Below are 16,450 nucleotides of genomic sequence, written 5' to 3' on the forward strand. Positions count from 1 at the left end.
GCAACCTCCTGGGCACTGTTCGGCGGCAGAGCTAGATCATGCTCGTCGTGATAATGCGGCGCGCTCGGTAGTGGTTCGAATCCGTCGAAGATCAAGTCCCCGCAGATGTCGGCCGTGTAGTTTAAACTTCCGAATCTGACCTGACGGCCAGGGGCATAGCTTTCGATCTGCTCTAGATGGCCAAGTGAATCGGCCCGCAGTGCAAAGCCGCCAAAGACGAAGATCTGTCCGGGAAGGAAGGTCTCATCCCGGACCGCATCGCCATTGATGATCGTAGGAGCCATCGGGCCTGACGGCGACGGCACAGAGGAACTCTCAATGAAAGCACCAATGTCGGTGTCAAAACCGGCGGATCTCGGGTAGGGGGTCCCGAACTGTGCGTCTAGGCCGGATGGTAACAGGAGGCAGGGGACACGAAGTTTTACCCAGGTTCGGGCCCTCTTGATGGAGGTAAAACCCTACGTCCTGATTGATCAATATTGATGGTATGGGTATTACAAAAGTTGATCTACCACGAGATCAGGGAGGCTAAACCCTAGAAGCTAGCGTATGGTATGATTTTTGATGTGTATGTTGTCCTACGGACTAAAACCCTCCGGTTTATATAGACACCGGATAGGGTTAGGGTTACATAGAGTCGGTTACAATAGTAGGAGATCTGAACATCCGTATCGCCAAGTTTGCCTTCCACGCCAAGGAAAGTCCCTTCCGGACACGGGACGGAGTCTTCAATCTTGTATCTTCATAGTCCAGGAGTCCGGCTTGAAGGTATAGTTCGGTTATCCGAACACCCCCTAATCCAGGACTACCTCAGCGGCCATTGAGGGGTTGCTCAAGGACGAGGGGTTGCACAATTGCTCAATGGAGAAATCTTTCGCTTCATGTGGAATCTGATTGTAAGGAAGCCATAAATATGGTGAAAATTGAGAAACATGATAGATCAAGTTATGTCTTCTTAGTTCGAGAGATCAAATTGAAGCGGTTAGAAAGAGAAGCTTGTATTACTCATGTTCGACGTGCTCAAAACTCTGTAAGCCATTTTATGGCTAGTTATAGTATATCGTTTAGTCAAACTGTTGTATGGCTTGGCAATGGGCCGACAGGTGTTGCACACCTATGCGAGAATGATTGTAACAACTTTGAGTAATACAAGTTTTTTTCTGTAAAAAGAAAAGGAAGAAAACACACACTTCGTCGCGCCATCTTCCATTGATACTACGAAACTACTACACAACCGACACTCCATGCACGATTTGTACATGATTGGTAATCAGATGGATGTGTTGCATTATATACTATGTTTGGATGGCTGGATGTTTCACTGAAACATCGTTCATGGATCATGAGAAAAGCGCCGTGTGCATAGCAATGTTCTTGATATTATTATGGCGGCTGCTAGGAATCAGGTGCATGATTTCCCTGATTAGCCGTCCAATCTGGCGCTGGTGCCCACCGATCGCAGCAACACATCCCGTTGTATGTTCTCCTCTCGTCTCTCATCCACACTGCATCTCCTCTGTAACGAAAACGACGATGACGCAGAGAACTGATGCACCCACCGTGGCACCTGCCGGAGACCTCGCAGCACCGGTGCCACCGTCGAGCGCCGCAACTCCAAGAGCCACCGGTGACCGTCGCATCGCAGCACCAAGCAACCGGGTGCCGTGCTCCATGGCGACACCGAGCGCGGCAAAAAGCTCCAACACGGCACCGATGACAGCCCAACGAAGCTCCATTGCAGCCCTAGTTGTGCTCCATTGCAGCCCCGGCAACCCCGGCGACACTCCGTTGCAGCTCCGGCGACCTCAGCGGGCACTTCAGCGCAGCACCGGCGGCCTCGGCGGTGCTTCATTGCAGCACCGACGACACCCCCACGAACTCCATTGCAGCTTCGGCGGTGCCCAATTGCAACCCAAGCGACCCTCGTGGTGCTCCATTGTAGCTCCGACGGCGCTCCATTGCAACCACATTGAAAGCTTCAACGACCCCGACGATGCTCCATTGCAATATCTTGCCGATCGGAATGCTGCACCATTGGAGGCTTGCACGGGAATGTTGTATAGGGGTTAGCCGCCCGCAGCGGTGGCACTATAGCTGGCCAAATGGGCCGTGCTAACTGGGTCGGCCCGGTAGCACGCAGGCCCAACACGACCCAGGCACGGCACGGCTCGGGCTAAACGGGCCAGGCCCGGCACGCGGCACGCCATGGGCCGTGCCTGGGCCTGGAGGCTAGGCACGCGGGCCGGCACGGCATGGCCCGTTTATGTTTTTGTAAAAATATAAATATATATGTCCTATATAAATACCTAATACCTTAATATGTTTAATATTTTCATAGTGCATGCGTATTTTATTAGTGCTTGAATCTAAGTAGTAGTAGTGTTATAGTGTAGTCTTTGTTTTTTTTATCCTTTTGTAATTATAATGTATGTCTTGTATTCTTTTATTCTTTCATATGGGAGTTTTATATGTATATGTTCTAATAAAATTCTAGATTTATCTCACATAATAGTCTACCGAATTTTGCAATTTTCTACATTTTTTGGCCTTTTTTTGCTGTTTTCAGAGGTATTACAAAGAAAAAGAAAAAAATCACGCCAGACGGGCCAGCGACCTCCAACGGGCCGGCGTGCCTCGTGCCGGCCCACGTAGCCTACGTGCCGTGCCTAGGCTGCTAGCTCCTGCCCGTGGGGCGGCACGACACGGACTGGTTATTATTCGTGCCGAGACGGGCCGTGCCGTGCCAGGCATGTTTACGGCGGGCCGTGCCGTGCCGGCCCGTTTGGCCAGGTATGGGTGGCACTGTTGTCTGCTGCAAAGACCGCCATGGTTGGAAACCGGAGCACCACTCCTGTGAGGGTGAGTGGTGTTGCTTGTATGGTGCTGCAAAGTAGAGATGAGGCGTGCTGCGAGCGTCGGCGGCGTGGTGGCTGCAATTGGAGAGGGGCCGCCGCGAGCCTCCAGTGCCTCTCACCGGATGTGGTGGAGAAAGAAATTCTGACGAGTTTCATTGCGTGAGAGGATAAGGAAGAACAATTTGTCTAATTCATATCTAGATGTTTTTTTAAGGATGTCACATCTAAGCTTCTACAAATATATAATGCAGCAACAAGAAACAAAAAAAATAGGACACAAAAATAGACCACAAACAGAGTGGACATCAGTTTAAATGTGATATAACTATATTACATCTAGATGTGTTCTAGATAGATCCAAGGAAAAAAGGGTGCGGTCAAAGCGGTTTCCAGAAAAGCGAAGAGTTACGGGATGTGAGGCTAGGACTGGGGTAGTTGACCAAGCGTGAGATGCATTAACGTGGGTGAGCCATAGACGTGTGACGCGCAGATGCGGATGAATTAAAATGTTTTCCTATTATTATACCATGGATCTTTCATGTTCATCACTATCTATTATGGGCAGTGCTACATATCCACCGTCGGATAATGGAAAAATACCCGCCGCCTCGTCGACCATTGGATGGACACCCTAATAGTAGTCCGATGTGTCCACGTGAGCAACCACAATTTTACAACAAGAGTGATGTTGTGGTATTTCGGCAACAAAGGTCTTGTTGCAAGAAATTCCCGCAACAGAGGACTTGTTGCAGAAAATTCCCGCAACAAAGCTCTTGTTGCAGAAATTTATCGCAACAATGGCCTTGTTGCAGAAAAATAATTCGATGATTTTTTTATGAAACAGGGCCCTTTTGCAACATGCCCTTTGCTGCAAAAACAAAACCGCCTCCAATACCTCGTCGCCTTTGTCCACTCCGCCACAGGAGTTTGTACGCCGTGCGGATTGACTTTGTGGGCATTGGTATAGCGTACAGGATCTTCGGTGGCTAGATCCGGTGAGAAGGGTGTTGCTGCAGGAACTTGGGCGGTCAGGCGTTGCCGCAGGAACTTGGGCGGCCAGATCCGACGAGGAGGTCGGCGACGGCCATGTCGAGCTCGGGCACACCAGCGTTCATGGCGGAGGCAGCCGACCGCGGCGGTGCTCGCGCTGGACCATGCTCTAACGAGATCGGTTCCCATGTCGACAACATAGATTCCCATGACTGGCTTGCTCCTTATCCATTCATGAGGGACATATCGAAGAGGAAAGAAAGAAAACCAATCATTGCAGAGACAGTGCTAAGTGGCCCTCCAGTAGGACACACGTCGCACAACGGCGGATTCTCGCGAGTGATCCACCGGCTGAAGGCTAGAGTTTCCCATCTATTATGGCATATTTTTCTATTGTCTTGTGCCAAACGGGAATAACCACATGTCATCGCCATCTTTTTTTATTCTGTGCCATCGATCTTTCATCCGATGGACCAGCTTCATTTTTTTATTTTTCTACCCAGGCCAGGGCGTACCGCTTCTCCCTCCTCCCTCCCCTCCCTGTAGCGCTTATCTCTCCCAGACTTTTCCCCTTTCCCCTCGAACCCTAGCGGCCGCCGGCGACGACGCCGTCGCCTGACCGCCCCGCGACCGACCACGACCTGCCGAGCTCCTCCGCGACACCCTCGACCCCGGCCTACCGACGGCTGCTCCTTCTCTTCCTCAAGGTGAGCTAGCTCGGCCAGAACCCTCCCTGCCCCAATTTTCTTTGTGCTCCGAGAGGAGCGGCGCCAAGCGGAGCTCGCGGCGGCGCAGGTGATTCCTATATCCTCCTTCTCTCATGTCTCCGGCCATCTACCTCTCCGCCGCAGCCCATCCCTTCCCCGTGCGTCCCCCACCCCTTTCCTCTCCGCCTGGCCCCCTCCGGCTGGTGCCCTCAGCGGCTGCGCGGGCGGCCACGAGCACGATCCCGCGGCCCATATGCCATTCATGCCCCCTCAGTCTCCATGTCCGCCTGCTCCCTGTCTCTGAGCGCGTTTGCCGTTCCCTGCTCTCCCTGTGTATGTGCGCTGGTGTCCACGATCTGGAATCCTTCAGCTAAAATGTTTCCCTGTCATAGCAGTTCGTGTCAGCTAGATTTTTCACAGTTCGTAACAACACCATCATATGTTCACTTTTTTTTCTGAATGCTACTTGCAGTGTTTTATATGTACACCTAGTTTCTAAATGCTATTTTTAGTGTCTACATGTATAATAACCTATCAAATTTGTAATGTCCAACATCCAAACGGAGCCTAATGGCATTTTCGAACTTTTGGTTTTGACCGGTGGTATTTTAGCTATTCTCTCAAAACCAATCTCTCCTTGTCCCAGGACACAAACTCAAAGATGGGAAAGGGTGACAGGGAGAAGGAAGCGAAGCGCCGACGACGCGGCCGCAGCAGCAAGAGATCGCGCAATGCCACACCCTCTTCGGACTCTGATTCTTCCCCTTCGCCGGACTCCTCTCCTAGCCGCAGCCCTGGGCCCCGGAGTCGCAGTAACAGCAAACCTGAAAAGTCGTCCTCTTCTCGTCGCCGCCGCCATCACCATAAGAGCAGCGGCCGCTCACGCAGTTCCCGGGACGATGATAGACATCGTCACCGGCAGAGGCGCCGGGATGAGCGTGCCCGTCACAGCAGCGATGGCAGCGACCTGTCGGGATCAAGCTCAGATGATTCAGGATGGATGGAGGAGGCGCAGGAAATCGTCCGTGGCATTCTCAGTGAATTCCCTGCCATCACCAGCGAGCTTCGTCAGGTATGGCATTCAGTAATTCGATTCGAGTTCTCCAACAAGAATTTTCTCTATTATATGTTGCCTGACTCTGGACCTGCACAATTGTACCGTGAGAAAAGATTAATTCGGTTAGTTTGCACGACACAGTTGCCTATCTGACGTGAAAACTGTAGCCATTACAGCTGAAGTGGGTAAATTGTAGTTGTGTTCTAATTATGGTGATGTTTAAAGGTGAAATGTCCTAGTATCTTAAAATTGTAAAAGATAATGTATTTCAGGATATTACAGTGTCAACCAATTAGTATATGTAATGTGCATCATTTGAATGATGACATGCCTATATTTTTCACAGGATGTCAAACTTCTGCACTCAGTCAAATTTTAAGTCAAGTCGCTACCCAACAGTTTAGGTGATTTGTGGACTAATCGACTAGTTGACCAAGTCCATCACTAGTTAAACCAGCTAGTAGGCACTTCTACAGTCACAATTTCACAGCAAAAAATAACAGTAGAAAGCATTTTCAATGGGTATGAGCTCACTTATTAGTTATTACATGCACATTTTCTGTTGTTCACGACCACTCCTCTTCTATCAACTTGGACTTTTGGATTTTACTCAGCTGTTGCCTTTGCTACTTGCCTCTGTCGTCACCAGTTCCACTGGATAGAAGTTTTTGCCTTACTTCCATTAGTTTTGCCTTTTTGTACTATTGGCTCTGATTTGGAACAATAAGTTACTTGTGACTTTTGTTAACATGCAGCTTCTCCAAATGATAGATAGTGGTGAAGGCATTGATATTTCCGGAATTTCTGACAAGCCATTGGTGAAGCGTTTGAAGAAACTTTTCAGATCCCTGAAATTGAAAGAAAGTGCAAATGGAGCTTACTTGCTTTCAGCAAAAGGTGTTCCTACCCTTGATGTTGTTGGACCAGTATTAGAAGCAAGTGCCAAACATGGAAATGATCCAAATGAAACTGTGGCACAAAATAGACAACAAGTACCGTTGCCTAACTTTGACGTACAAAATAAAGATGACATCCCTCCTGAAGATGGAGGAAAAGTTGACCGGGAAGAGGACACCCCTATAAAGAGGTAATGCCTATGTGCCAGAATTGCTCTGTTAGAAAATATTGTTCCTGGTTATAGCTGACTTCTTTTGTCATGATTACTCTGCTAGAAAGTATTTGTTCTTTTAGCTAGACTTGATAAATTTGCCAGGTTTGGTCTATCCTGAACTAGTTTGGGTAAATTGTCCGTAATGTAATGTCAGGTTCTCGTTTGTACCCTAGTGGCACTAGCAAAGGGCACTGTGAGGTTTGTTTTATAACGCATGTCTACCTCCGCATACTGGCTATTGGCGTCTGTTCTGTATATGCCGGCATACAAGGGATTCAGGATCCTCTTTCTTGTTCTTTTGTAATTGTTGCCATTTCTCTTGCACAAAACGTGTTGCTATTCGGGAATTCGTGCTTTCTAGATTAGGCATGTACTACGTGCTTAATGGAGAGGATTGCTCTTATAAATTACTTATTTCCTAGTCACATGTTATTTTCAACGCATTAGGATGCTAGTTTATTACCATTATTCAATTATAGTCCAACAAGGTTTTGTTGCATGCAGGGTAATTGGTCCTGCAATGCCATCACGTGAATTACTAGCTGCAGCAGCCGAAATGACAGAGGCTCTTAGGTGCCGGTAAGATATTGTTTTATGACCTTGTGATTTGTTACTTAGTCAACAGCTGACTACACAGGCCCTTAAGCGTTGCTTTGCTTAATGAGTAACTCATTCAGCACTGTTTTATGTCCTTAAATAGTAACTATGTTTTCTCTATCTCCAGGGATGCTGAATTGGAAGCTGATGATGGATTTCTTATAGGTCCTCCACCACCAGCCATGGTTGCTGAAGCTGCATCTGCAAATGAAGCCGAGCGATTCGAAGAGGTACACTTTCAGCGACATTTTCATTTTCGCAAAATTTCATCCAATGTTTTTCAGTACAAAAATGTAACTTTGAAGTCCCTCCAGCATGTGTCAATGCAGCATTCTCCAGTTATTGTGTGGTCTACACTATTTCCTGATTCTTGTAGTTGATTATTTCTATTCAGCTTCAATAATTGCCTTAGGTCCTCTCTTCATGCCAGACCTTGGTCTTTTAGCAGACATCATAAATTTGCTGTATGGCCCATTTGTCAGAAATATGTGCACCATCAGTATACTTGTTAGGCCATTTCTTGCTATGTCTTCACTATGTCTTACCGCAGCACCTTGGGTGTAGTTTACACTCTTACCAATTGCTTGCCATGCTTTTTGTTTATTCAGTTTGCTGCTGGCAGCATTCATATAATCTATAGAGCCAATTAGCGTGAATCATCTATATTTCCTGTGCTTACCTGGCATGTGATTGGTATTTGCAAAATCTTCTACTGAACATTATGCGAGGTTATTTGTCTGTGACACTAACAGGAATGTTCATGAACATATCTTTAATTGTAATCGGGACCCCAATTTGCTGTTCTAGGATAGTTTGTTTGGAGACCTAATCATAGGCTTCTATTATAGCTAAGATTCTGAATGTTTAGCTGGCTTTTGATAAACTTCAGTGGATTGAAAATGATTTTTTTTCAGGACATATACTTGAGTCTTTCCTATCACATACCTGTTCTCATTTGTCGTGCACCATTAACTTTTAATCTTAATTTTCATGGAATTGGGTGTAGGTTACTCGAATATTGGGCGCTGATGCAGATGCACTCTGATGTTCTGGGCATAAATTGGAAGATGTCGTCTGATAACATCAAGAAAAGGTCGTTATTTGTGTACATTCCATGCTTATTATACATATTAATATACTCCCTCCGTCCCAAAATAAGTGTCTCAACTTTGTACTAACTTTAGTATAAAGTTGTACTAAGGTTAAGACACTTATTTTGGGACGGAGGGAGTATGATATACCTGTATGTAGATAGGCAGCAGAAATTAATTAAGTTTTTTCACAATAGTTGCAAATGACGCAGATCTCACCTTCTGTTGAGAATAATGAAAATGTGCAGGATATTATATGATGGCAAATATAACAAGTTTAATGTTCTACTGTCTCTTGTAATTTTTTCACATCTCTGATTCATCTCTGTCATGAAATGAGCCCATATCATCATAGAGTTAAGAATGTGCTAAGCAAAACAAATGAAAACGTCTATGGAGCTCTAGTTCCCAATATTTTACTACTCACATCCAATACCTCTTGAGGATAATTGTCCATGGTACATTGTTATAATCCTATGGAGATCTGTTGGGTTCATAAGTTCAATGCATTGCCCTTTGTTTTGCGAGTATGCAAACAGCAAACAGAATCCAACCGAGCAGTACATGCTTAGGTTGATTACTATTGAAGAAAACTCTTATGATGTTTCACAAAATAAACTTCTGGCAGACACAATTGGATGCCAAAATAGGCCATACCCCCAACTTCCCTGGCTATGTGCCAATACTTGTTCAACTTGTTCTTTGGTCCTTATTTCGAATATCCAAGTTTCAAAATTTGAATGGTGTCTTCCTACGGTTATCATCTGTCAAGATGTTTGGTACTTTGCCCTGAAGTTACTGTGCATTTGATACTTCACTGAAGTCGGTGAGCACCTGTTTAAAATGCCTGAAGTTGAGCTGCCAATTGATGATCTTTCATATCGAGAATCACTTACCCTGAAGTTGGTGTGCATCTTGTCTCCTGTATTGAGCAAGCTTATTGATTGATCTACTCTCTCTGTTTTGCCTTGTTATTTGTCAGCCTGATCAATCATTCTTATCTTGTATTATAGGTATTGGAAGCTATCTCTTTTAGTGCATCCGGACAAGTGCCCTCATCCTTCAGCACAGGAGGCTTTTGTGAAATTGAACAATGCCTTTAAAGACTTACAAGACCCTCAAAAGGTACATGTCTTGAATATCATATGATTTGCCAAATGTCACAATTATTTAAAATAGCTATCCATTTGCTTCCTTATGAAAAATAATAAATTAAATGTTTGGATGTGTTGAGATAAAATAGTCTGAAATGAGTTTCTGATTCCAAACAACAGAAAATATTATATATTTGCCAAGGAGAAAATATTGATGTATGATGCTGTATGCTCAAATTGCATTCTGTTCTTGGATAGGGCATCACTCCGCCTACAACTATTGACTATTTTGCTACAACACACATTTTAAGTTTGGTGGAAGGACTTATTACGATTTTTCTTGATTTTGGCCTGCTAATGGTCTGACAGTACTGTTTGTAGCAATGCAGGAAGTTTGAGATAGGTTGAAGGGGGAAAGTACTGATTTTCTTAGTATTTAACTTTGGTCGGTACCACTGTAAGAATAGCGATGCTTGCAGAATGAGTGAAGTTCAGTCTTCTAGAACTTACAATACACCTCATATCGCATTTTGTTGCCCACAACCAGCAATATGTTTTTACACTAATTAATTTGTTTTAATGCTAGCTCACTATGTGATGTCAGGAATTACTTAGCTTGCTTTCCCCTTCTCAACTGATATTTTGTGCTGACTACGTATCATTGATCGCAGAGAGGCGCAATAGATGAGAAGATACAAAAGAAAGAAGAGATGGAACAATTCGAGGTAACTTACGCTACATATTGATTTGTCAAGATCGCCTTTCTAGTGGTTAGGACCACAGACAATACTACTCTTAGTTGCATGAAACCTGATCCTTTTTTTGGTATTTTTGTAGGTTGAGCTTAAAGCAATGCGCGAGGCTGCAGAATGGAGACGATTACAAGGTACCACTAACAACACAACAATGCGAAAACTCATAAATGTGCTAATGTAGGAAAGATGATAAGAGTTGCAGTTAATGATTTGGTTTCATGTGGTGGTGTGGTGGCTGGAGGAAAATTGTTTCTTAAAGCTGGGTTTGATTGACCATATGGTCCTATCATAATGATTTGATTTGCGCTTAACCTTCCTACCATAGATATTCTTTTCAGGCGTGTTTGTATTTCTCAGCATTTATTTGTAGTAATTACATTTAATGTAATATGGTACAGCAGATAATTGTGAAAAGTGAAGAATAGAACATGATATCAATATGGTATCTTTTGGAGATGGATTTTTGGCTCCTGAGCACTTACACACCCTGATAAACAGTAAAATCCGAAAAAATACCTTTTTTTTTCTTCCAAAAAACCTGAATTTCTAGACAACAAACATGGCTGAAGGCCCAGACCACCTGGATGTCATTCCTTCACCAAAAATTTGCATGCAGGTAGAACACTAAGCAATGTTTGTTGCCCAAAAAATTCAGCTTTTTTGAATTTGTTTTACTTTTTTCGGATTTTACCTTTCATGGCGGGTGCGTTTGAGCTTGGGAGCACAGTACATTTTCTGTATCTTAATAGCTATTTGTTCTTAGGTATATCTCTTGAAGGCGATGAAGAACTTTTGGCAGTTCCGAAACAGCCAGAGGCACCACCTACACGAGACGAATGGATGACTACATTGCCACCTGAAAGAAAAGTAAATGATCATAATATATCTCCTTAATTCACTGTTTACCTATGCCCTAAAGAGGGAAACGGTACTTGTTACTCCCTCCGTCCGAAAATACTTGTCATCAAAATGGATAAAAAGGGATGTATCTAGAACTAAAATACGTCTAGATACATCCCCTTTTGTCCATTTCGATGACAAGTATTTCCGGACGGAGGGAGTACATGTTTGTATCTAATAATACAATTATTCCACAGGCTGGAGTACCAATGCATTCAACTACGGCATTTAGCATGAATGGCAAAGAAGGACGTGGTGACACAAGTGCATGGACAGATAGTCCACTTGATAGAGCCCAGAAAGCACAGCAGAAGTATGATTCTGCCTCTGTTGTTTTCGCTCTATGATACACTATCAGGCAACATGTTCTATACTAGCAAATATGACCAGAGTACTGTCACAGAGAGTGGCTTGGCACAACAAAATACCAGCAGTTTTTGGCGACATTTTTGTTCGTCATAGTACTTGACATGCTGATATATGAAAACAATGATGTACTACTGGTGATAATGTCAATGATGTTTTTTGCAGCTACTTAGAAGCCTACAACAAAGCAAAGGCAATTGCAGATGGACATGAAGAGCAGGGCAAAAGCGCAAATGCTTCTCTTGTGGATAAATACAACTCCTCCAAGCGGTCGGTATCTCTTGTGCAGAAGCACCGAGAGAGCAAAAAGGAGAAAAAAAAGCAGAAGCAACAACGAGGGAAGGAAGAATGGGAGGAGAACCACCCATGGAAGCCGTGGGACCGTGAGAAAGACTTGACCGCTGGGCGGCAAAATGTGGCTTTGGATCCAGAGAACACAGCACAAGGATTGTCGTCCCGTTTCTCATCTGGAGCTGTGCAGAGGAACTTCCTGTGAGCAATTGCAGCCAGGCTGCTTGAGGCAATTGCAGTCAGACTGCTTGAGCATGCCTTGATTGGTGGCCAGTACGAGGGTATGTATTTGGCGTCGGACCACAGAGTTGATAGGGGCACAGAAACCATAGAGAATGTGAGGTTTGTGGCGTTTGCTATACGAGCTAGGTTCGCATGTTGTTTTCTGGAGAGAGCTGAAGTTACCAATACATATAAAAGAAGGTTTTGCTTGTGAGTTGTTTCAAACTGTATAACAATCCCAGCTAGGTCTCCGTTCATGGCTCACTATTGCCGAGTGTGAAGAAGTACTACATCTAGCAACATCCATTTGAGTGACATTTATTTTGGGACGGAGGGAATATGTTTTTAGAGTCAAAAGGATGGAATAATGTTGTATACAATCCTGCTCTGTTACAGTCATGGGCTGATCATGCTAATCTACTGATAACTTATTGCAAGTACAGTGAAGTGTGCGTTGGTTAAGTGATTGATAGCTTTTGCAAGTGAAAGGTGTTTTGCAAGTTGGCTGTTTAGTTCATTTGTTACGGTTACCTTTATGTTAAGCACATCACTTAGTGTTTATGGATAGATAAACTAATTGATAAGCCCATTCTGCACCCAAGTAATAAGCTCGCAAATGTTTAAACATAAAGGTTATAAGAGACTTTCTCTTCATCTTCCACTTATGGTTGCCCTTGTCCTGTAACATATTTCCCATTAGTTCCTGCAGGCATTAACTAGTTATTTTTTTTCTTACAATAAACTCTTGCTTTGCCCAACAGAAGCACCGCTTGAAAGAGTTGAAACTTTTTTTCTAAGCTACAACATGGGAGTAATTTTTTCAAACTGATTTCTTGTTCAGAATTTGAACTTTAAAAGTTTTCATAGAAACGGCTTTTGGTGACAATGTGCCCAAATTAAGTAACCTACACATGATCTCTCAGAGATTCATGAGTGCGGTGTCGAGCTGGGGTATCGTGGGAAACTTGCTGGCTACTCGTAGGCGCCACGGTATGCCAATGACGAGGAAGAGGCATCTGACGCAACTGATGGATCAGGCCGCACAATCAAAGAGCATCGTCCTAGTTTCGTTCCTAGCAGGTTCCTGGTGCTTCCTGTTCCCAAACAAGAGAGCTTGCTTTCTCACCATCACATATACTATGTAATTCGGCTCCAAACATGCATACATATGTTTGGGAGCACGAAACTAGTTAGGACTTGGGAAGGCCAACGTGGGTTACAACCTACAAGAGGCAGAAGGATGAGCAGAAGAGAGAGCATGGGGGAGTCTACATATATGGGCGGAGGATGACCAAAGGTGAAAGCCCCACAACAGCGGTTGGTGTGGAAACTAATGAACAAAGCTAAAGTAGTGTAGTTAGTGTGCAAGGGGTCTAGGACAACATATGCACATGTGTGTACTTTAGATATTTTTATGACATTTGCTACATCAGTAGTTGGCCAGGCTGATGACTGTAGAACAATGTGGGAGGAGGAAGAAAGCAAATCGCCGCCGCAAATTACACCGTTGCTGTGTATGTGCTGTTGCTTCTGCAATTCAAGCTATTTAGAATTTCAGGTAGTTCAAGCTAGCTTGTTGTGGAATTTAGTTGGGGTACGACACTGCAATGCAGAGAGTTCAGGCACCCTTGTGCAAACAGAGTAGGCGCCCCTCAGAAACCCATCATAGACCAGAGGAGACGAAGTGATGTAAGTAGAATGAAGTGTGCGTTGGCCAAGTGATTAAGAGCTTCTCGCAACTGAAATGTGTCTAGCAGCACATTGGGTGTTTAGTTTCATTCATTACGGTTACCTCTAAAGATATTAGAGTACATCTTTTAGTGTTTCATTCATTCGGCACCCGGGTAATAATAAGTTGGCAAATATCTAGACACAAGTCAAAACTAAAGCTTCCCCGTTGATCCGAGCCCAATCAAATTGGCGAATCCTGTTCCGACATAGGACATGGCACCAGACACTCTTTGATGCCAGACCTTTGTAAACCTTGAATTTGAAGGCAACTGGTTGAAGATCTGCTGGCATGTCAGAGAACACGTCACAAAGGATTGTCCTCCCTTTTCTCATCTGGAGCTGTGCAGGGGAACTTCCTGTGAGCAATTGCAGTCAGGCTGCTTGAGCATGTCTTGATTGGTGGCCAGTACCAGGGTATGTATTTGGTGTCGGATCCCAGAGTTGATAGGGGCACAGAATGACATAAACCATAGAGAATGTGAGGTTTGTGACATTTGCTATACGAGCTAGGTCCGGATGTTGTTTTCTGTGTGAGAGCTAAAGTTATCGATACATATAAAAAGAAGGGTTTTGCTTGTAGGTCTTCGTTCATGGCTCATTTTTGCCTAGTGACATGACCTATGCATTGGGACTTATAGTGATGGAATAATGTTGTATACTATCCTGCTATGCTATTGTCATCGGCTGGTCATGCTAACCAACTGATACTTATTGCAAGTACAATGAAGTGTGCGTTGGTTAAGTGATTGAGAGCTCTTGCAAGTGAAAGGTGTCCTGCAGATTGGTTGTTAGTTCATTTGTTAAGGTTACTTGTATGTTAAGCGTATCTTTTAGTGTTTACAGATAGATCAATTAATTGATAAGCCCATTCTGGCACCAAAGTAATAAGCTCGCAAATATTTTAACATATAATTAATAACAAAGGACGATTTGTTGACCATAGGCAAAAGAAGGAAGATGGAGCCAGGAACACAAGCTCTATGGGAGAACATGGTGAAGACAACCTATGGTTACCCTTGTCTTGGAAACATATTTCCCCTTTGTTCCGGCGGGCATTAGATGGGAAGACAACAACATTGAGAGGAATGACGGTGGTGGTTTGTGCGTGAGGAAGTAGATAACAAACACGATTTGTTTGGTGACGGCTAGGGTTACCGTTTCCTCTCTATATCCAGTAAGGTAGGAGATATGTCAGTTAATAACTCATAATTAATTAGCACTGTGTTTTGTATTACACACTTGGTGTCAGAAACATCTTTCAGTGACAATGTGCACCCTGACCCCTTTGAGCTGGGTAATCATGGGCAGCTTGATGGCTACTCGTAGGCGCCACAGTATCACCAGAACAACAAAGCGGCATTTAACGGAAGTGTTGGATCGGACGGGACAATCAAAGAGCATCTATAGAATTTCACTCCTAGCAGGTTCCCGGTGCCCCCTGTTCTCAAACAAGGGAGCTTGTTTTCTCACCATCATATGTAATTCGACTCCAAACATACATATATATGGTTGGGAGCACTAGCTTGGGAAGGCTAAAGTGGACTACTAGAGGCAGAAGGGTGAGCAGAAGAGAACATGAGAGAGTATATATATATATATATATATATATATATATATATATATATATATATATATATATATATATATATATATATATATATGAGCAGAAGGTGAGCAAAGGTGAAAGCTCCACAACAGCGGTTGGTGTGAACCTATTGAACAAAGCTAAATTAGTGTAGTTAGTGCAAGGGGTCAAGGACAACATATGCACATGTGTGTACTTTAGATATTTTTACGACATTTGCTATATGAGCTAATGTTCACATATTGTTTTCTGGAGATAGTTGTACTTCAGATATTTTTGATGGATTTCCCTCAAAAATACCTACAACTATCTCCAATCTAACATACCATGATGGCTTTTTTCAGTGTCGCTTCCTGATGAGCAAACCTTTGTTCTTGCGTGTAGTGAATGTTGTGGAGACATATGATCCTTACTTCAAGCTGAGGAAGGATTGTTGCGGACAATAGTCGTTCTCTCCTATGTATAAACGCACAACTACTCTGAGGATGCTTGCACATGGTAAAGTAGCAAATGCTATTGATGAGATTGTCTGGATGGGGAGAGAACATGCCTTGAAGCCATGGTAAAATTTGACCACACCATGGTGAAGGTGTTTGGACCGAAACACCTGAGAGAACCAACTATCGAGGACATGGAAAAGTTATTGGCAATTGGAGGAGCAAGAGGTTTCTCAGGTATGCTCGGTTTAGTTAATTGCATGCATTAGCAATAGGAGAACCACCCCAAAAGTTTTACATGGGTAGTACCAAGGTCACACCAAAGAGGGCACATTATATTTGAAGCTTTTTCATCAAAAGACTTGTGAATTCGGCATGCCCGTTGTAAACATATTTTTCTACGAATAAATTTTATTTGTGTGTGTGATATTCATTGTTATGTGTATTCATATCATCAAATGATTGATGTGCATGTAGTTGCATATACTATATATAGGCTTCGAAAGTGGGGGATGTGTTTGCACGGGTGGACATTTGAGGGGTGGGCGGACGCTGTCTGCGGATACGTCCGAACACGTCAATGGACCTATAAGGCTCATATTAGCCTAGTCCGGTTGTAGATGCTTTAAGTAACCCGTCGAGCATTGTAAGTGTAGTAGGA

The 16,450-nt window shown here is 43.9% G+C and overlaps 1 pseudogene; it reads left to right on the plus strand.

Annotated features, from left to right (window-relative positions):
* Nucleotides 1-4,435: 4,435 nt before the first annotated feature.
* Nucleotides 4,436-12,503, plus strand: LOC119356735 (annotated as a pseudogene).
* Nucleotides 12,504-16,450: the final 3,947 nt, after the last annotated feature.

The sequence above is a fragment of the Triticum dicoccoides genome, chromosome 2A (genome assembly GCF_002162155.2).
Source record: "Triticum dicoccoides isolate Atlit2015 ecotype Zavitan chromosome 2A, WEW_v2.0, whole genome shotgun sequence".
Classification (NCBI taxonomy): Eukaryota; Viridiplantae; Streptophyta; class Magnoliopsida; order Poales; family Poaceae; genus Triticum; species Triticum dicoccoides.